This window comes from Ursus maritimus, unplaced genomic scaffold, assembly GCF_017311325.1.
Source record: "Ursus maritimus isolate PB19 unplaced genomic scaffold, ASM1731132v1 scaffold_6, whole genome shotgun sequence".
NCBI classification, from domain to species: Eukaryota; Metazoa; Chordata; class Mammalia; order Carnivora; family Ursidae; genus Ursus; species Ursus maritimus.
The window spans coordinates 24,838,612-24,862,040 of NW_024426774.1; the positions used below are offsets into that span (position 1 = coordinate 24,838,612).

The 23,429-nt window shown below is 39.3% G+C and overlaps 1 long non-coding RNA gene across 1 annotated transcript in view; it reads right to left on the bottom strand.

The window, feature by feature from the left end:
* LOC103671604 overlaps nt 1-17,132 on the bottom strand; it is a 32,952-nt gene extending 15,820 nt beyond the window's left edge. Inside the window, exons 1-2 of the long non-coding RNA XR_570978.1 lie at nt 16,591-17,132; nt 2,237-2,321 (exon numbers count right to left, since the gene is read on the bottom strand). This is a non-coding gene — a long non-coding RNA (uncharacterized LOC103671604). The remainder of the gene's footprint in view (nt 1-2,236; nt 2,322-16,590) is intronic.
* Nucleotides 17,133-23,429: the final 6,297 nt, after the last annotated feature.

Sequence of the window (23,429 nt, forward strand, 5' to 3'; positions counted from 1 at the left end):
GTGGTGAAAGTGGACATCCTTGTCTTTCTTGTTCCTGGCCTTAGGTCTACCTTTTACCCTTAGTTCTTCTCTTCTATGCAACAGAAACTAAGGACAATTCTTCTTCCATCAATACCCTCTTACAAGTTTTCTTCTCTGTAGGTTATTTAACTGTTTCTTGGATGGGAGTTTTCAGATTTCTTTCCATCCTCATCACCCTTTTTTGTACTGCAGTGTTAATGTTCCACTTAAAATATTCTCATAAGACAGATCTCTAAGGCTTTCTCAGTTTCTCACTGAGAATCATTCTTCTTTGATATTTGTGAATATCTATTTGTGAAAACCCTATTTGTAAACCTCTCTGGTGGTGCCCATACATTACAGTCCTTCTATATGCATATATGTCTCCCCATCTAAACTGAATTTCTTGAGGGTAGAGGTAAACTCTCATTGATCTGTATGTCTTTAGGGATTATCACAGCATTGAACATATTATAGGCACATTATAGGCATTAAAGGAAAAAAAGGACAAAGGAAGATTCATAGTTGTAATAGGTTGAATTTTGGCCCCAAATATATCCAGATCCTAATCCCTAAATTTATGAATGTTACCTTATACGGTAAGAGAGACTTAGCAAATGTGATTAAGAATCTTGAGCCCGGTGATGGGTATTAAGGAGGGCACATATTGCAATGAGCACTGGGTGTTATATGCAAATAATGAATCATGGAACACTCTATCAAAAACTAATGAAGTACTGTATGGTGACTAACATAACATAATAAAAATTTTCAAAAAAAGAATCTTGATATGAAAGGCACCTGGGTGGCTCAGGTGGTTAAGGAGCTGGCTCTTGGTTTTGGCTCAGGTCATGATCTCAGTATCCTGGGATTGAGCCCCACATCAGGCTCCATGCTCAGCACAGAGTCTGAGTCTCTCTCTCTCCCTCTGCGGGCCCCCCAGCCCAGATAAGTAAATATATAAATAAATAAATAAATAAATAAAATAAATCTTTATTAAAAAAATAAATAAATCTTTAAAAAAAAAAAGAATCTTGAGATGAGATTATCCTGGATTATCTAGGTGGGCCCCACATGTAATCACATGTATCCTATGGAAGAGAGAAGGCAACGTGTTTCCACTCAGCAGAGTAGAAAGGAAACAGAGAGAGACGGAAAGACAGACAGAGATTTGAGGATGCAACACTGTGGGCTTTGAAGATAGAAGAAAGGACCATGAGCCAAGGAATACAAGCAATGCCACTCTAGAAGCTGGAAAGGCCAAGGAAACTGATTCCATAACCCTCTGCAGAGAATGTAGTCCTGCCAACACCTTGGTTTGGGGCCAGTGAAACTGGTTTCAGAGTTCTGGAAGCCAGAAATGTAAGACCATAAATGTGTGTTGTTTTAAGCTGCCAAGTTTGTGGGAATTTATTAAGTGGCAAAACAAAAATTATACAATGATCAAAGGATTCCATGTGTCTAACCTTCTGACACAGTCTCAACAACACTCCAAGCATCTGCCACAAACCAGTGCCACACTTGACACCCACCAGACAGTCTGCAATACCTACAACTGGTGGGAGTCACCACATCTTCCAAGGGCATTTTTTCCCCTTTATTTCAGATGCACAAGCAGTAATTTCCATTCTTACAGGAATAAGTCATAAATTAAAATTTGGTTACCTTAAATTCACATCATGTCTCTGGCCTTTTCATAGTACTGGTATGAGTTCAAGTATTGACCATCTATCAATATTTGTTTAATTCAAACTATACACAATTTATTAATTTAAAAATTATCACACTTTTAATATCATTGTCAGGATATAGTTTTATGAAATCAAAGGAAGTATAGCATTCTGGAGAATGGGGACATATTAGAAAAGGTATACTATCCTTAACGGAGACTTAATGGGACAATGAAAAAAACTTTCCTTAGGCTGTATTACCACTAAATGAGATCATTAAAAGGTGGCATCACCATGATCTCACCCACTTCCTGTTCCCTGTTATGTGGTGCTATGAAATGTAATCAGCCAAAAAGAAAGAGGCACTTTGCTACTGCCCTACTCCTGACTCACTCCTCTGAGCATGCTTTGGCTTAATACCTTTTCCTGGAATGTGGACACAGCTGAAGCCATTCTTTTTTAGAAAGCCCCTCCATTGGTCAGATTCCAGTACTGATATTTATTAGCCATATGATTGAGGGCACATTATTTAAGCTCTTTGAGTAGATAGAGAAAATAACACTTACCTTTCAGGTCAACTGTGAGTTTTAGGTGGATACATCTTGTTCAGTTCAATGCGTGGCACCCAGTGAGTGCTCTGATAAATAGGGCCTGGAAAGAGATAGAAGATAAAGGGAATAAAGATAAAATGAACATGTGGGACTACATCAAGATAAAAAGCTTCTGCACAGCCAAGGAAACAATCAAAAAAACTAAGAGGCAGCCCACAGAATGGAAGAATATATTTGCAAATGATGCTACAGATAAAAGACTGGTATCCAAGATCTACAAAGAACTTCTCAAACTCAATACACGAGAAACAAATAAACAAATCATAAAATGGGCAGAAGATATGAACAGACACTTTTCCAATGAGGACATACAAATGGCTAACAGACACATGAAAAAATGTTCAAAATCATTAGCCATCAGGGAAATTCAAATCAAAACCACATTGAGATACCACCTTACGCCAGTTAGAATGGCAAAAATCAACAAGGCAGGAAACAGCAATTGCTGGAGAGGATGTGGAGAAAGGGGATCCCTCCTACATTGTTGGTGGGAATGCATATTGGTGCAGCCACTCTGGAAAACAGTGTGGACATATTACAATGGAATATTACTCAGCTATCAGAAAGAACGAGTTCTCAACATTTGCTGCAACATGGACGGCACTGGAGGAGATAATAGTAAGTGAAATAAGTCAAGCAGAGAAAGACAATTATCATATGATTTCTCTCATTTATGGAACATAAGAACTAGGAAGATTGGTAGGGGAAGAAAGGGATAAAGAAAGGGGGTAATCAGAAGGGGGAGTGAAGCATGGGAGACTATGGACTCTGAGAAACAAACTGAGGGCTTCAGAGGGGTGGGGGTGGGGAAATGGGATCATCGAACCTTGCATCAGAAACCAGGGATGTACTGTATGGTGACTAACATAATGTAATAAAAAAACATTAAAAAAAAAAAAGAAGATAAAGGGAATATATCTTCTATGTCCCGGGGTGTCTTTGGTATCCACTACTGTATCGCAGCTGTCCAAATGCTGACTTGCTCCTGCCTCCCATTTGGAGGCTCCCTCACACCCTTTAGAACCATCCCCCATAGTGCACCTGTCTCCTCCCTGCCTCTCCTTCAACTCTTCCATGGGTGTGAATATTTGAATACATGATTCATCTTCCCAATTTGATTGACAACTTCCTGAAAGGCAGAGAACAGACTTTACATATTTGTGATGTCTACACACTTAGCGCAATGCAGGATGCACACTATATTTGATTTTTATTTATTGGCTAAATGAATAAAACAATATTATTCAATGGGGAAAGTGGGAGATGGGGCAGCAACAGCTTGTATTTGAAATGGTATGGGTTGTTTTTTTTTTCCAGGGCAGGGTATGGATTGCCATCTCAGTGCCAGGTTAAAATCACTAAACCAAAACCAGTTCTTGACATTATGGACCATCTAGAGTGGTAAATACAACCTCTACCTGCCAACAGGACCTCTAGGTCCCTCATTTGGAACTGTATTTGTGTTAAATTAGCAATGATCTGAATCAGTGTGCTTGTTTTGAGATGAGAGAACAGGTGGCTCTCTGACACACTCTGCAGTGTTCCTTACTCCAGCAACGGTGACTATAGGCCCCAAGAATCCCCCTCAGGCTTGAAAACTTCTGTTCCCTGGTGAGGACCAAGCTTTGGAGGAGCAAAACATAACATTCAACCTGACCCCAACTTCAGTTGATGATGCAAAATTGGACTAAGGGAGGTGTTCTGCATTCTGAAATGAGCACAAGCCTTCAGTACTTCTGAAGACATTGTCGAGTTCTGTCCAAAGTGGGGCCCTGGAGGATAGGCCTGTATTGTGCTGCACAACAGAAGCTTGTAGAAAATAGACAAGCTCCCTTGCTAATCTACATGCCATCCCAGGTTGCACACTTGTTCATCTTTTCAGTAAACAATTTTTTTAAATAGAAGACAAAAAAATTATCACACTTTCATTTCAGAAAAGTATATTTGACATGGAAATTTTCACCTGAGCCCCTTCATCTTCCCATGAAAGGCAACAGCACCAGCTGCTGATTTCTCACTTAACAAAGTAGCAAGATCTAGTAGGCCTGTTGTCTCGTGTCATTTCTTTAGTTTTTCCCTTTTCATTAATTTCAGCATACGAGGCAGGGAAGGAACAAAAATGTACGAGGGGCACTTCTGATGATGTCAGGATGAGGCATCAATAAAATTTAGACTCCTGAGTGATAAACTGTAGAAGCTACAGGGAAGTCATATTTGAGGGCTTTCTCTCCCAAAGTTAATGACAATCATTGATTTTTTTAACTGAATTTCAGAGACAAACTCATTAGGATTTAGATCTTTGGCATTTTTGATGACTAGCTCTTCGGAACACTTTGTCCACATCTGTAATATTAAAACCATAAAATAAATCTTCACTTACAATGAGCATCATTGTGTACTTCAGTGAGGCCAGCAAGATCCCATTTTTAATGATATTTCATCCTCTCTTAAAACTTAGCCGTGACCTAGGTCCTCTGCCTTTTAGGAAATCTTTGTGTTCTTTTCCTACTCTAGGGCATCTCACTTACTGATTCTGGGACCTATTTCTCCATGTCTGTTTAGATGCATTTATGGAAAGTGTATCAATAAACAGAAAGTCTGGTTGCTTAATAAGAAGATAGTTCTGAACAACTGCATCAAGTATATGGAGATGAAGATGCTGCCTTTAAATGGAACAAACTCTCAGCTGCTGAAATGACTAGACCACTTAAGTGAGACTCAGGATCCATTTCTCGTAGTGCACCTGCAAAGCACAGTAGGCAATAACGAGGTGATGTTTGAAGGACTCTAAAGTCCAGTGCACAAAACCAGGCAACAAGGCAAACATGACCGGACGCACACTAACAAAGATCATATGTCAATTTGAAGAGTTTGTAAATGAAGTTTAATCTTCATCGAATGCTTCTTATAAGGAAGAAAAGTTTCTAAGTTTTATATTGACCTCTTTTTAAAATTTTTAATTTAAATTCAATTTAGTTAACATATAGTGTATTATTAGTTTCAGGGGTAGAAGTTAGTGATCCATCAGTTGCATTTAACACTCAGTGCTCATTACATCAAGTGCCCTCCTTAATGCCCATCACCCAATTATCCTTTCCCCCAAACACCTCCCCTCCAGCAACCCTCAGTTTGTTCAGCGACTCTGATGGTTTGCCTCCCTCTCAATTTCTATCTCATTTTATTTTTCCTTCTCTCACTCTCGTTCATCTGTTTTGTTTCTTAAATTCCACGTATGAGTGAGGTCATATAGTATTTGTCTTTCTCTGACTTATTTCACTTAGCATTATACCTTCTAGATCCATCCATGTTGTTGCAAATGGCAAGATTTCGTTCTTTTTGATGGCTAAGTTATATATATATATGCATGCCACATCTCCTTTATCCATTCAGCTGTTAATGAACATCTGGGCTCTTTCCATAGTTTGGCTATGGTAGACATTGCTGCTATAAACATTGGGGTACATGTGCCCCATCAAATCATTTATTTTTAAGGAAAGGCTTATTAAATCACTTAAACAACCTAATGGGAAAGCCTCCACTTTACTCATGGGAAGGGGGTGGATTCTCCAATCATTTCACCAGTAGTTAAGTTTCACCCATAGTAACTTCTTCCAGAACATAAACGAGCCTAATGGAAACTGACCTGATCCTTTGCACCCTCAGCCACATCACACTTCCCTTTATCAGTCCCAAGGTTACAATGAAAAAGAAACTGACTTTTCTCTCCTCCCTTATTTCAATTATTCCAAAAAAAACCCACAAATGTGTCCTGGCTGTTACAATTCCAAGTCTCTATTAGCAGGGGCACTATATCTGAGTAATTCCTCTTTCCTGACTTTTTAGTTTCTCCTCTCACTTTTTATAAGCAGAGAAGAACTGCAAATTTATAAACATTACTCCTTTGGAAGAATCGGTTATCTTTAGTGAATGGTTCATAGACAGGCTTTTGAGCAATATCAAACAACCTGCTGTTTTCTTTACTTTCCCTTGTAACCACTCTCCAGTGTAATGAACAACAGCTGGAAAATGAAATCACTTTCTCAAAGAAGACATTAAGGACTTGTGAATAATCAACAACTATAGTTTGTAAGAAAAGAAGCCTCGCTTTCCTTCAGTTCCTATTTCAATCATTGTGCACTGATTTTTAATAAGTTTGTTCTTTGTGATTTATTCCAAAATTATTTTTATTCATCATGTCCTGGTTATTTCTCTCACATGCTCAGCAGGCAAGATAAACTTCAACCATGAGGAGGGGAAATGCGGTCAGAACCCAGACCTGCCCTCCCTCTCATGGGCTAGTTCATTTGCTGCCAGGTGTTCTCACCCCCACACAGCCTTCTCCTTTCCTTTCCCTTCAGTGTCTCCCTAGATGAGGGAGGAGTAGTTCTCCAAGTGGCCATCCTCCAAGGATTCTTTTTCACCTAAAAATCCAACTTTATCTTGCTGCCCCACACCTTGCCTTTGTTCGGGACCTCATCTTCTCATCATTTCATCATCTCCTCTCCTGCATCCAGGTCCTAACATTCTTCCTTTCTCACATGGGAGCCCTATAATCCATTCTTCATGCTGCAATCAGATTAAGCCTTCCACAGCCTCAAGCTCAGCATGTATGCCCCCTCCTTAAAGCCGTCCAATGGATGGATCCCTGCTGCCTCAGGATCAAGTCCAAATTCCTTACCATGACTTATGTGGCCCTTTGAGATCTAGCCTCTGCCTACCTTCCTTCACCACTCAGCCTCTCCCTGTTTCCCTTTGTATTCTTTGTCCTACTGAAGGATTTGCCTCCCAAACTCCCATCTCTATTTTTCCCCTTCTTTTCCATCACATTGCCGCTGTTGAAGAAGACAAAAAGCTAAAGATGTGTCTGAAGTTTCTAGCTTGACTCATAGAGTGGAGAGTGCCATTCATAGAAACACGGAAGAGAAAGTCCAGATTTAATATGAGAAGTTATTTTTGAGACATCTTAGTTCCAAAGTGCCTAAGGGACAAATCACAGGTGGAGATAGTGAGCATACGGTTGGAAAGAAGGATGTGAAGCTTAGGAGAGAGGTCAGCCTGGATGATAAAGACCAAGGATTCATCAGCCTATAACTGGAAATAGAAGCCATAGAAGCTTCCAGTTAAACCTGGAAACAGGAAGAAATAATGCTAATGAAAGAGCACTTAGGATGTGGGTGGAAAAACAAGAACCAGAGAATTGAGAAAAATGATCCAAGGACTGGAACATAATAAGAACATATAAAAGGCAGAGGCCACAGTGATTATAAGCCTGTCAAATGCAGAAAGGTTCTATATGATGAGAAATAAAGAAAAGCTATTAAATGTGAGACTTAGGAAGTAACTAGTGGTTATCTATCTGTTTAGTACCTTGCTCATTAAGGATTTTCCATGTATTACCACAACAACCCCAGAAGTCATCCAGAATGCTGCCCAGAGACAATGCTTCCCAACTGGTACTTGAGATTAGGACTCAAAGTTTCTGACTCTTAGATCAGTGCTTTCTTCTAGTACAACACACTGTGCCTTCAAGACACATTGGCAATGTGGGCATTTCTCTAAAATAAGAAGCACTCATAGACTGGTAGAGAAAACGACATGAGGAGATCACATTAAAGCAGTGAGTGCTACAAGAGGGATGCTAAGGTAGCCCAGACATAGCTGCCAAACCCAGCCTGGACTCCTGGAGGAACTGAAGCCTGAGTGTCATTGGGAACGATGGCAGCCAGGGTGGAAGAAGGAGCCAGCAAGAGGCCTGGGAGGGCACTGGGGCAAAACTGTCAACATAAACAAAGCAGGAACTTGGTCCGTGAGTGTGGAGAGTTGCAACCAATGTGAAGCCAGGGAAGAGAGAGGGCTGTGGGAGGAGAGGAGTCAGCCTCTCTCACTGATGCAGAGCCTCTCCAACCTTATCTCAGAGAAGAATGTTCCACGTCCCCCATGTGTTGGCCACACTGAAGTCCATACAATTTCCGGGATTCTCCCTGTGTCTCCCACCCCTATGCTCATGCCCTTATTATTATGTTTTTTTTCACCCTCCCTCCTCAAAACTCCATGTCTGCTCTTACAGTCATTCATCAGCCAAAGTCTAGCAACATGACCTCTGTGCTCTGGGGCCTCTCCAGATGATCCTAGTCAAAATTACTCCCTCCTCCCCTTTCCAATCCCACTTCATAATTCTTCAATAGCACCTTTCTTACTTGGCCTTATGTCATAGTTTCTCATGAGTAGATCTGTCTCTGTTTCTCTCTGTCCATCTCCCATCACTCCCACATACACACCCCACACATGATTATGGGTCCTTAAGAATCCAGGGCTCTCTGTTATTCACCTCTGCCCACCTCACAGGGCCTAACACAAATCTGGACACGTGGCAGAGTCGCAAGAATATCTGGCAAACTGAAAGGCACTACGATCCATATGAAGAAAAAGACACAGACACAAAGAAATCAGCCAACTACAGACTATTATTGTGGGAAGGAAACTTACAAGTCATCTTCCCTTATGTCATAGAAATAAGTCATCACCTTATTTCATAGAAAAGGGCCTTAGAGTTGGATAGGTGGAAATGCAAGAGGATAACTTGTGTGGAGGACCATATAAATAATTGGTGTCGTGTCAGCATGGAAGAGGCCAAGCATTATCTGAGAAGGTAGTACTTAACCAGATTTTGATGGAAGAGCATGAGTAAGGCATCCCATGAAGGAAGAAGGGAATCAGCCAAAGTGTGGCAATCAGAAAAAAACATGGTGTGTTGAGGAAAACGATAACTAAGTATGGAGGGGACAGAAGTTTCTTTAAGGGAAATAGTGGGAGATAAGGCTGGAAGGGTAGGTTGGGGTCAAATCTGGGGCCCCTTAAAGATCAGAGAATTCAGACTCTATCCTGAGACACTGAGATTCTCTTAAAATGCTTTAATATTGAGTTGATTTGAACGAGATGGTAATTTTGAAAGATGAACCAGGAAGGTGAGCGGACTGCACTGGAATCAGACTGACTAGTCAGAAAGTGGGAAATAATGAGGTCTAGACCAGGGAGGCTACAAAGAAAACCAGAAAGAGGAAAGACACTGAATTGCCATTAAAACTTGGTAAGGATGAGGTGAAACAGAGAAATATCAAAAATGATTTAAAGGTTTCCAGCTTACATGACTGGAAGGATTAAGATCTGAGGGGGAAAAAGAAAAAGAAGAAGAAGAGGAAGAAGAGGAAGAAGAGGAAGAAGAAGGAGGAGGAGGAGGAGGAGGAGGAGGAGGAGGAGGAGACAGGGAAAAATAAACTGTTACATCTGGAGAATTCCTTACAGATTATCTTGTCCAAGTAGTCAGTTTTACAGTTGATGACTCCAGGCAAAATGTGGTGCTGGAGAAAACAGGAGGACTTTGCTTTTAGTCAGAGTTCTTAGAACAGGGCTCTCTCATCACATTAAAGGCCAGGAATGGAAACACCCAGGGATGGAGAACAGCACCAGGCCTAGGCAGAATCACATCTGGCCCCTGGGGGGGGCTCACCCTGCTTCTCCTTCTCCCTCTGTGCTGCTCATGATCTGCCCTGGGCATGGGATCGTCTTCTTCCCCTGAACCTCCATGGTTTCCTGCGTACCCTGCCTGGAGTCACCTCTTACCTAAGTCTAAGCCTTTTACTCTGGCCCCAGATTTCATCACGCCTACTTAGACCACCCTGAGCAGGTACATGCTAGCTCCACGACCTCCCTTTCTCCTTTCTTCTTTGTTCACTCCTCCCCATTCATTCCTTCAACATTTTTATAAATCCTGGAAATACAATGGTAAGCAAGATATGGTTACTGACCTCATAGGGCTTATATTCTGTAACTGAAGGCAGGTTATCCCTTCAAAAAAGGGCTGAGATGAAAAATAATGGGGTTTTATAATTTATGTGGAGAATCAGAGTAGCCAGAGAAGGTACTCTGAGTAGGTGTCACCTGAGCTGAGACCTGCAGGATGAGGAGACCCTAGTCCAGCCATATGCAAAGGCCCCAAGACTTGATGCATTCAAGCAATTGAAAGGAGCCAGGGGAGCCTGATGCGGGGCTCAATCCCGGGACCCTGGGATCGTAACCTGAGCTGAGAGCTGATGCTAAACCAACTGAGCCACGCAGGCACCTCTGATGCTCTCTATGTTGAAGTCTACTTGCCTGAAAGGAGCTACACCAGTGTTCTTGCAGTTTTTCCCATGGTATCTTTGTTCATTCATTTATTTGCAACCGTTTTAAAACCTTATGTTTTCAATCTTTCTCTTATAAACAGCCTATAGTGATATTTCTTAAATTCTATCTAAAAAACCTTCATCTTTTAACTGGAACACTTGGTCCCTTTAGGTCCTAGCCTTAGCCTAGTTGGATTTAAGCCTATCATCTTCTTCTATCCTTCTATTTAAGCCACCTGTTCTTTGTTCCTTATGCTCTCCTTTCATCCATTCCTTTGAATTGATTATTTTTTATCATTGTTTTCCATCTATCAGTGTGCAAGTTACACACACTTTTTCCACGCTCTTAATGTTTATCCTAGTGCATGCTTGACATATCAAAGTCTGATGTTAATCTTTCCTTTAACTTCCCCTTGAAAAATGCAAGGACCCTGGAGTACCTTGGACCTTAGACTTTTAACTACCTCCTCTTCCCCAAGTTATTTGTGACATAGTCATGTATTTCGATTGCATATAGTTTCAAAACCCCACAAGATATTATTATTATTGCTTTATATAGTTAATGGTCATTTAGATTCACCTACATATTTACCTTCTTCTTTGCTTTCCTTTCCTGCTACATCACAGAGCTTCCATATGGCATCATTTTCCTTTTTACTGAACAATATTCTTTAAATTTTTCTTCAGCTGTGGGTCTGTTGGAAATACTTGTACATTTCTGTCTGCAGTTTATGAGGGTTCCAATTTCTCTACATCCTTTCCAACACTTAATATCCATCTTTTTTATTATAACCATCCTAGTGGGTATAAAGTGGAATCTCATTGTGCTTTTGATTTTCATTCTCTAATGACTAATGATGAGGAGCATGTTTTCATGTGTTTATTAGTAATTGATATATCTTCTTTAGAGAAATGCCTACTCTTAAATTGGATTGTTTCTCTCTTTATTATTGAGTTGTAAGAGTTCTTTATATACTCTGGATACCAATCCCTTCTCAGTTTGCTATCCAGAATATATAAAGTGCCAATCTGATAAGGGACTGGTATCCAGAATATATAAAGAACAAATATGTTCTCCTATTCTGTAGCTTGTCTTTTCACTTTTGTAATGAGACTGTTTTTAGCATAAGAGTTTTAAATTTTGGTGAGGTCCAGGGGCACCTGGGTGGCTCAGTAGGTCAAGCATCTGCCTTTGGCTCAGGTCAAGATCCCAGGATCCTGGGATGGAGCCCACGCTACCTGCTCATCGGGCGCCTACTTCTCCCCCTCCTACTCCCCCTTCTTGTGCTCTCTTTCTCTCTGTGAAATAAACAAATAAAATCTTTTTTAAAAATTTGGTGAGGTCCAATTTATCTGTGTTTTTACTTGTGCATTTTGTGTCATATTTTATAAATTATTGCCTAATCCAAGACCATGAAGATTTACTTCTATTATTTCTAAGAGTTCTGTAGTTTTAGCTCTAACATTTAATTTTTATAATCCACGTGGAGTTAATTTTTATGTATGGTGTGAGGTGAGAGTATAAATTCATTCCTTTGCATGTGGATTTCCAATTGTCCCAGTAACATGTTTTGAAAAGATTATCCTTTTACCATTAGATTATTTTGACACTTTTGTCAAAAATCAATTTACCAGAATGTAGGGTATTATATCTATATTTGCAATTCTGTTCCATTGATCTATATGTCTATCCTCATTATTCAGCTTTATAGTAATGTTTTAAATCAGAAAGTATAAGTCCTATAACTTTGTTCTTATTCAGGATTGTTTTGGCTATTATGAGTCCCTTGCTTTGCCAGATGAATTGATTTATCATGTTTTTTTAAAATTCAAGTGTAGTTAACATACAGTGTGATATTTGTTTCAAGTGTACAATATAGTAGTTCAACAATTCCATATATTATTCAGTGCTCATCAAGATAAGCGTACTCTTAATCATTCCCATATGAATTTTAAGATCAACTTGTCCATTTCTGGAAAAAAGTCAGCTAGGATTTGGATACAGATTGTGTTGAATTTGTAGATAAAATTAAGGAATATTGACATCTTAACAACATTAAGTATTCCAACCCATGAACATGGAATATTTTTCCATTCATTTAGATTTTATTTCATTTCTTTAGCCAAAGTTTTTGTAGTTTTCAGTGTATGAATTTTGCACTTCCTTTGTTAAATTTGTATCTATTTTATCTTTTTGATGCCATTGTAAATTGAATTGTTTTCTCAATTTTATTTTCAGAGAATGCTCATTGTTGGTGCATGAAATGCAATTGATTTTTATGTATTGATCTTATATTCTGCAGCCTTGCTGAATTTGTTTAGTCCTAATAGTTTTTTAGTGGGTTCCTTAGGATTTTCTATACACAAGATCACTGCATCTATGAATAGAGATAGTTTTACTTCTTCCTTTCCAATACAGATGCTATTTATTTACTTACTTACTTATTTATCCTAATGGCACTTGCTAGAACCTCTGGTACAACGATAAATAGAAGTGACAAGAGCAAATTTCCTTTTCTTGTTCGTGATGTTGGGAGGGAAACATTGAGTTTCACTCTTTATAGTATCTAGCTCCCTGCTGGAATGTTTACATTTCAAATTAATCTCCATGAATTTAGTAAGCATAGTAGTTCTGTAGTCCATATCTGATAATTCCAAAACTGGTGTCTCTGGGGTCTGTTTTTTTTTGCTGGTTCTGGCTTACATCGTTTATCCATTGGTGTAGCTCATTGTTTCTGATAGTTTTCTGACCTTCTTTTTTTCCAATTACCTACAGAAATAATTTGAGACCTTAGATGACCTTAGATGGTCTTATCTCCTTCCAAGAGGTATTTTTGTTTTTTCTCCTTCTAACAGGTACCCGAGGGCCCTAGCTTTTGGGAACCAAGGTTTTCTGAGTCACCAAGATGACTTCCCAAGGTTAAGTCATAACCCCATTCCCAAGGCACATCCTGTTGAGTTCTCAGGCCTGAGTAGGGAATGTTTCAAGTTTTTTCCCCTTTGGAGAGTGCTAGACTCCAATCCTTATCTCTGTCTTTCATCCTTTTCCCTGGAATGGGCACATGCTCCCAGGGCAAAAACATTTTTGAACAGTGCAACTCTTAGGGATCTCAACCTCCAGACTCTAACCCTTGTCTCCTTCCCACACTAAACTGCCAAAAATGTACCTCTGTCCCAAGCATTGAACACCTCAAGGGCAGAAGCAGCTGAGGTTCATCTCTCTGAACTGTTTTTCTCAAGCTAACCACAACCTCATAATTATCATTACTGTTTTTCCTCATTGTTACTTTTAAGACTATTCTTTTTCTGTCCAGCTTTTTTAGTTGTCTTCAGAGGGAAGATTATTACCAAAGTTAGAAGATTCCTTTTCATTCTGGTAACACTGCTCTCCAAAAAGCAGATTAGAGGATATTTCTTTTTATAGATGTAGCCCATCTAATTAATAAAAAAGAAATAACAAATTTGAATATCATTATTTTATAACTCCTAGTGAAGTAATGAATCTGAGTATTGAATTAATGTCTGCTAATATGACAAAAAGAGAGACAACTAGACATCACAAGTCCCCTAGTGGAAAATCACAATGCCACTATGAAGTAGCCATCTCTAAAAACTCAAACCTCAATCTGGTCAAGCCTCTAGATCTATCTACCAATCTATAAGAAATACTAAAGACAAAGCAACAGGTTTAAATATATCATAAAGATGCAATAAGAAAAATCCAAACTGTGAGACAGTCATGAGAAACAACTTGATTTCTTTACCAAATAAATTACAGGGGGAAAAAAGAGGATTGGTGAACCTACAGATTAAAATAGATTTGTGAGACATATCAAAGAATCACAAAGCTTAGATCTTATTGGGATTCTGATATTTTAAAAACTGTTAAAACTATGAAACTTATGATATAATTGAAAATGTGAATAGTGTCTCAAAAGTGACTGATGGTATTTTTAAGTATTATTACATTTTAAGTAAATAATACTATTGTGGTTAAGTTTACCAAAAAGGAATATGTGTGCATATATATATATTACACTATAGACACATACGCATATATGTACACAGATCTATAATGGTTATGGATGAAAATTAAGGTGTCTGAGATTTGCTTTAAACTAACAAAGGAAGATGAGAAGTAGATAGGGGTGTGAAGAAAAAAAAGAAAAAAAAAGAATATCATGTAGAAAATGAGATGATGGGTTGGGAATTAGAATACAGACAAGAAGACCATTCAGGAGCCTCTTGTATCCAGATGAGAGGTGGTGGTGACTCAGACTAAAATAATGAAACAAAGTGGAAAGAATTTGAGACACATCTGGGACATGCCTTGATGGTGAACTGAATGTCTGAATCAGGGAAAGGAAAGAGCCACAGGTGACTTCTCATTTCCAGTTTGAGTAAGTGAGTAGATGTGGTGTCACTCACTGAGATAAGAGAAAACTTAAGGGTGGGTGTCACGAAGGGCAGATGGTGGGGAATAAACTTCCATTGGCAGTTTTTACATTTGACTTTGAAATTTCTATGAGAAATTCATGAATGTATCAAGTAGATAACTGCCAACGAGAGACCATATAATTTGGGATGAAATTTTTTCAATAAGAAGATGGTTTTTAAATCCAGAGGAATTAATCAGCCTGGTCAGGTGGAGAATATAAAGGCAAACATTTATTGAAGCCCAACATATCAAGCACTCAATAGATTTATAGCCTAGGTGGAAAGACAAGTCAATGGTAAATGCTGTGGGAAAATATGGGCAAAGCAGTGTTGGGGGGGGGGGTGAGAGACAGCATCCCTTTCTTTCCTAGCTCCCATCCAGTCACGTGGGATGGACTGCGAATAAGGGCCAACAAATGTAACCTGAACGACGTATGAAATATTATCACAGTCCAAACTTTTCAACTTCCTCCAAAGAAAATCTCCACTTTTATTGATGACATCATTCTTTCAGCCTTGTCTTCTCACAGACTGAACTAAGGGCTGTAGGCACTGGGTAACATGTCATGCCCAGCATTTTGGATGTCCTCAGTATCAGGAATAGATGGGGCTTGAAGCAGCTGGTCAGAGCAGCCATGAGCAAACTAGGCTCCAATTTTCCTTCGTAGAGGGCACTAGAACAGCCAAATAGGCTCAGGGCAGAAGCCCAGCCCGGAGTACACTCTTGCTGGCTCACAAGGCCTGATTATGCAACCCCTCATGCCCTTCAAGTTTTCTCCCACCCTGAATGCACAGGCTGTGAATGAGTGCTAGGTTACCCGCACGGCTGATTCCAATCTCTTACTTGTCATGTCCTAATGTTTTACGATGTGTTGAGAAGACCCCTGGCAAAAAGCCTCTGTTTAAATGCCTTTTATTATTTTCTTGTTTGTGATGTATCAGGCCAGAGGATGGGATGTGTGTAACCTGATCAACCTAGTAAAAAATTGTAATCCCTTCCATTTTTATGGCCTCCCAGGAAAAATTCCATTTAGGGGGAAAGTAATGACTTTCAGAACTAATTCTCAAACATCCTATCAACATGTTACCAAAACTGGGGCCCAGCCCTATCAGGGACTTCAACTCCTCTAAAATTTTCCTGATAGTTTTTGTTTGGAAAGTAATGTGTTCAAGCATTTTGGGAAGCAGAGGTCTGGGTGGAGGGGTTCCTGAGAGTGTGTGTGTCAGTGTGTGGGACGGAAGGAGGAAAGGACTTGTGAGTTAAGGGGATTCCAACATGTTGTCAGGATGCCATTTTCCAGGGACCTTAGTCCACTGCCACTAAAGGTCTTGCTTGCTACCAGATTTTCAAAGAGCAATCACAAGTGACATCAAAATCTCCTTTGGTTCTCCCAACAAGCCTGTGAAGCAAGTATATCACCCATTACTCCCACTAAAATAAGGGAACTAAAGCTGGGGAAAACTAAGTGACTCAGAGCATACAGCTTAATGGGTAGCAGCTTCAACCTGGTTCTGACCTCTGTGTCTACTTTGGTTCCTGCCCTGTACGTGGGCCAAACTACCTTCTGCATAGAGTTTTGCTCCCAGATATAAACATATCCCACCTCTGTTAAAAGAGTCTGGAACCCAAAGGAAAGGAGATTTGAGAGCATAAGCACAAGAGTTGCAACATCCTTCTGCATATAGCATTTTCACTCTGGTGGTTCTTACCCGGTTTCCACTTCAATTCCATGATGGCCGATGTACACCTGGGATCACTTCATCTGGAACTCCAGTCCTTCAAAGGAACACCCATCTGTAACTCCAGTCCTTTCTTTCTAACTTAAAGGGAACATAGCAGAATCCAGGTAAGAGTAATATTAAGAATGATAGTAAAATCAGCTCCAATTTATTTTCATGTAAGTCATTCACAAACATTGCATTATTAGTAATAACAAATTATTAGTAGCACAAATTATTTGCAATATAGTCTCAAACTGTCACCAGAAGTTGATATCAGGGTTGTTGTCCCATCTTATTCTCTTTCATACCTACCATGGTGTCCTATCTACACCCACCCAAGCTCATTTTCATCTACCAACCTCTCAGCATCTCATGGGGGTAAAGAGCATGGGATCTGGAGTGAGACATACTTGGTTCTGCATCTTGGCTCAGACACTTTCTTACCGTGTGACCTTGGCACACAGTTATCTCATATGTAAAAGGGAGATGGTAAGAGTATCTGTCTCTGGACACTCAGGTGGCTAAGTGGGTTAAGCGTTTGCTTTTGGCTCAGGTCATGATCCCAAGGTCCTGAGATCGAGTCCTGCATCAGGCTACTTGCTTGGCGGGGAGCCCGCTTCCCCCTCTGCCTGCTGCAACCCCTGCTTGTGCTCACACTCTCTCTCTGACAAATGAATAAAATCTTAACAAAACAAAAAAAGAGTATCTGTCTCATATGCTCCTGTGAAAACTAAGTGGAGATGAAGATAGACAGATAAATATAGCCAGATATAGATGGATAGATAAGAGTAGATAGATAGGTATTGTGTATGCAAGCTATCAATGTCTGGCACGCATTAACCACTGAACAAATCTTAACTATATTTTTACTACTTCATCCCATATCTATCTAATCCACTTTCTCCACTCTCCTCTTCTGTCAGTTTTTCATGAGCTGTGTTACTGTGGAGTGAAGCTTATGCTCTGAACTCTCTGGTAAAGAAAACAATAAAATATTATAAACAGATTCAGAATGGGAGCCCAATCAAATGAAGCAACATTTGTAGAATCTTTCCAGCAACCTTATCAAGAGCTAGTTTAGTAATCCAGATGGACTATGAGTTCAGTCATCAGTCTCCATTCAGTGTATTGTTGAAGCAATAGCTGCCCTTTGTATTTCAAAGACTTACCCACTGTGCCACCCACTGGGTTGGTTTCCTAGACTGCCTAGAGGCAAAGGACTGCCAAGAGGCAAACAGGGTGTTTTCTCTCTACTCACTAGCAGGGCTGGTCCCAAAACTTTGCCGAGACACTGCCCCAGAAGAAAGAAGCTGCCCCAGCTGAGAGGCTCCGGACTCTGGGGGAAACAAACTGAGGATTACAGAAGGAGGGGGTTGGGGGGATGGGGTAGCCAGGTGATGGGTATTAAGGAGGGCATGTGTTGTGATGAGCACTGGGTGTTATACACAACTAATGAATTGTTGAACACTACTACATCAAAAACTAATGATGTACTATGTGTTGGCTAACTGAACATTAAAAAAAAATGCTTTAAGAACACTAATTGAGATCAGATAACATGTCTGCCTTCAGATCACCCCAAGAGAGAAAAGAGACCTATCCCCATGGAGGAGGCTGCACAAAGATGTACATTAGTGGAACAACAGCAGATGACTCATAAACTGTGAATCCCAACATTGTAAGTGCAGGTGTGTCAACAAAAGATAAAGCAGTGATGGACAAGGCAAAAGCCCAGCGAAAAGTGAGATCACCTCAGGATGACATGTTAATGAGTCATCAAAGGATTCCTGAAATTCTGCCAGAGGAGCAAGCTGTAGTCCTACTATCAGCTGTCAGATCCATTTTTTAAATCTTTTTTTTTTTAAGATTTTATTTATTTATTTGACAGAGAGAGAGAGACAGCCAGTGAGAGAGGGAACACAAGCAGGGGGAGTGGGAGAGGAAGAAGCAGGCTCCCAGCAGAGCATGGAGCCTGATGTAGGGCTCAATCCCAGTACCCTGGGACCATGCCCTGAGCCAAAGGCAGACGCTTAATGACTGAGCCACCCAGGCGCCCCCATTTTTTAAATCTTAATCTGACATTGATCTACACTGCCCACTCAAAATCTATAATCCATTGTTCTCCATATCACAAATAAAGATAACTCTATTCAGCCACAACTAAGCAGCTCTCCTGCCCCTTCATTCTCTTCCTCTGTTGACTCTCCAGCCCAGCTATACAGTCTTCACTCCAGACATTTTCCCCTCTCTTTAAGCCCTCAAATAGAAATTTGCACCACATTCTCCCACACCCCCACCTTCAAATGCACACATGACCTAAAGCTCACACAACCTGGAGAGAGGAATTCTTTAAGGAAAATAATACAAAACCGTGAACACAATATTTTGTGTTCATAAGAAATAACACAGAGCACAAAAGTTTCAAAGCAGAAAATACCAGAATGTCATAATATACAGAAACATTACACAATGTTTTTAGTATTTAACTGCCTGACACACCTCTATAATATTTTTTCTTGCGATTTTTTTGCCTGCATACTCTTTGATCATCTCTTCATATGATAATGTCTTTATAATATTATTTTCTACAGAGAGAACAGAAAGATAATTCAGTCTTTCCCTTAGCTTCGTTGATCAAAATTTCTGGGAGGTTTTAACTAATATTTTTGAAAGTTTCTTTCAGTTTCCTAATTCTGTTATTGATGATGTCCCATAAATTTTTAGGATTATTGTCAAATTTAGGAAAAAACTGTTAATTTTCTTTCATATAAAACCTATAAGATATGGAAGAAATTCCTACAGATTAGCTTCTGACTCCATATTTTTCAAAGTTTGTTTCTCTTCCACCATCCACATACTTCTGATGGCAAGCACTGTAGAAAATATTCATATTGGCCTATGACCTTTTGTCCTGTACCTATACGTTATGATGCCAGATTAAGTCAGTTCAATGGCCAATAGAGTATTCCAGAAGCCATTCCTATACCAGGATTGCTGGAAATGGCTTAACTATACACAGAAATAACTGAGAACAAAACAAATATATCCCACTAAACCCAAATTAAACATATCCCCAACTCAATTCCCATTAGCCAGATCCCAAAAATGCCTTTGCCACTCCAGCGCCAATCCAGATGAGGGCAAGGTATGATAAAGAAGAAGATGACTATGGACTCTGAGAAACAAACTGAGGGCTCCAGAGGGGAGCGGGGTGGGGGAATGGGATAGGCTGGTGATGGGTAGTAAGGAGGGCACGTATTGCATGGTGCACTGGGTGTTATACGCAACTAATGAATCATCGAACTTTACATCAGAAACCAGGGATGTACTGTATGGTGACTAACATAATATAATAAAAAATATTATTATTAAAAAAAAGAAGAAGGTGAAGTGGAGAGAAACAGCAATCTAAACCAACTGCAGTTTAAATATCTTAGTTCTGCAAATTTTATAAAAACATATGAACACATTGCTAGAAAAGGGAGAGGCCCATGAAAATAAGAGTTCCACAGCTTTAGGCATCATTAGGTTCATGGTAAATCCACCTCTCTCTCTTTCCACTCCTCTAAGGAATTTGGAGTCATCCTACATAAACTTCTTCAATTTCTCACCTCCTATTTCAAAATGTTTCCAGATCTTTAGCTATCCTCTAACCTTTCCCTTTTGCTTCTAAAGGAATATCATATCAAGCCATTTGCAACACCAACTCTTCCATTTAATTCCATCTCTGCTGACCTCTTGCTCCAACAAATTTTTTTAAGATTTTATTTATTTACTTTTTTTTTTTTTTTTTTTTTGAGAGAGAGAGAGAGAGAGTGAAAGAACGCAAGCACTGGCTGGGAAAGGAGCAGAGAAAGAGGGAGAGAGGGAATCCCAAACAGACTCTGCACTGAGCACAGAGCTGATGCGGGGCTCGATCTCACAACCCTGAGATCATGACCCAAGTGAAAATCAAGAGCCAGGCGCTTAACCAACTGAGCCACCCAGGCACCCCTCCAACAATTTCTTATTTATCTCACTTTTTTCTGCTCTGTTAACTTCTTTGACCGAGCCTGGAAAGACACCAATGTCCCAACACACTTTAAAGTGTTCAGACTGCACTTATCTTATTCCCCACATCTGCTTTTCCTTTGTGTTCTGCATTTTTATTATGACTCCCATAATCATCCCAGACCCACAGGCTAGAAGATGTTGATACCTTTTCCTCGATATTAGTCCTTTTGCCAAGTTTGGTCAAGTCTACATCTATAATATCTCTCTTAACAGACTCTCCATTTTTAGATGGCCTAGGATATGATAGTAGACAAATTAGGTTCCCAATCTCTAGCTTTTCTACTTCTCTTACCCAGCCAAATACTGACAGACCAGACAATTGTTGTTTCTGTGTGCCCAGCATCCACCTTCCTTCCTTACTGTCAATAACAATGCCCCATTTTTTGTTGGGGAACCACCCCTCCCCCATTCTCCGTACATGTGTGGACATAAAGCCAACTTATGAATAATCAAAGCATTCCATTTTCCTAGCTATGGTGATCAGTTCAAATACGGGCATAAATGACTTCAGGCAGACCAATGAGACCCAGTCTGAATTTTGGGGGGTTTTTTGTTCATTACTGGGAAGAAGGAACTGGTTGTAATAGCTTACTGGTTCCCTCATTAATAAATGGGTTTAATAAAATCTTGACATATGTTCATTTTACATTTGTATTGGAGTCATGATTTTACGTTTTTAAAAATTATCTTTCTGGAGGTCTTCCACCAAGATGCCCAATGAATTTACCTGACAGAGCCAAGTAAACTGTATTACTGGGAAGCGTACCCAGTAAGTGGCTTAAGCCTAGGAACGTATTCTCTTTGCTCCCAGAGGTGAATGCCAAGCAACAATAAAAGTTGAACTTTATTGACTCTCCATTTCTCTAGTTAGCTTTTTTTCTTTCTACTAACTGCATGTATGTGTGTGTGTATTGCATTTGTGGTTGAGAAATTATTTCCTCTTAGTGTCAGCAAAAACTGATAATTTCATTTGAATGTATGATCATTTGGTGATCTCCAACATTGGTGATCAATTTTTTTCATCAAGTGAAAGAAGACAGAGAATTTGGTTGTTTCTGTTTGTTTGTTTTGTTTGTTTGTTTATTCTGTTCTCATGCTCACTGTGAAGGAAAACAACTCTTTGCTATCTAGACCATATGTTTTGGTGTATCTCTATCAATTCTTGAACTGTGGCTGAAATTATAGGATTGGAGTTTTAAGCAATTTGTATGTCTATATATCTGTAATTTGGAAAGACTTTACCTCTCTCTGTGAATGTACAATGTTTTTCTATCTCTGAAGGGTATTAATAAAGTGGATAATGAATTCTCTTAAATTAAAGGAATGCTGCTCTGATTAATTTTCACAAGGCATAAATAAGGCCAAGAGACTTAGGCTATTTGGGAGACATAAAAAAAAAAAGAGGAATTTACCCAAATTTATGCATATTCAAAGTAAAATCTGGTGGAATTTATTGGCTTTGGTTTCCTAGCTTTAAGAACCCAAATAAATCAACAAAATAAAAAGGCATCCTATTGAGTGAGAGAAAATATTTCCAAATCATGTATCTGATAAGGAGCTAGTATCCAAAATATATAAAGAACTCATATAATTCAATAGCAAAAAAAAAAAAAAAGAAAAGAAAAAGAAAAAAAGAAAGAAACAGTCTGACTAAAAAAGAGACAGGAGATCTGAACACCCATTTTTCCAGACATATAGATGGCCAACAGACACATAAAAAGATGCTCAACGTCACTCATCATCAGGGAAATGTAAATCAAAAGTACAATGAGATATCACCTCACATCTGTCAGAAAGGCTAATATCAACAACACAAGAAACAACAAGTGTTGCTGAGGATGTGGAGAAAAAGCAACCCTCTTGCACTATTGGTGGGAATGCAAACTGGTGCGGCCACCATGGAAGACAATATGGAGATTTCTCAAAAACTTAAAAACAGTACTACTAGGTATTTACCCAAAAATACAAAAACACTAATTTGAAGGGATACATGCACCCCTATGTTTATAGCAAGATTATTTACAATAGCCAAATTACGGAAATAGCCAAGTGTCCATTGATAGATGAATAGATGAAGAAAATGTGGCATATATATATATATGTATATATATATATATATACATATATATATACACACACACACATAATATAATATACATATTATGTACATATAATATACATAATATTGTACATACATATTATATATATAATGGAATATTATCCAGCAATAAAAAAGAATGAAATCTTGCCATTTGCAACAACTTGCATAGGACTAGAGTATATTATGCTAAGTGAAATAAGTCAGTCATTGAAAGACAAATACCACATGATCTCACTCATATGTGGAATTTAAGAAACAAAACAAACAAGCAAAGAAAAAAAGAGAGAGACAAACGAAGAAATAGACTCTTAAATATAAAGAGCAAACTGATGGTCACCAGAGGAGGTGGGTAGGGGGATGGGTGAAATAGGTGATGGGGATTAATGAGTACACTTACCATGATGAAAAAAAATAATAATGAAATAAAATTTTTAACAAGTGATTCTTAAAAAAAGAAAGAATGATAAAAGAAGAATAGTAAGCTATGTGAAGTGAATTTAACAGTTTAAGGAGATATTTGGGGGCTCCTGGGGGGCTCAGTTGGTTAAGCGTCCAACACTTGGTTTTGGCTCAGGTCGTGATCTTACGGTCATGGGATTGAGCCCCACATTGGGTTCTGCACTCAGCAAGACTCTACTTGGGATTCTCTCTTTCCCTCTAGCACCCCCCCCCC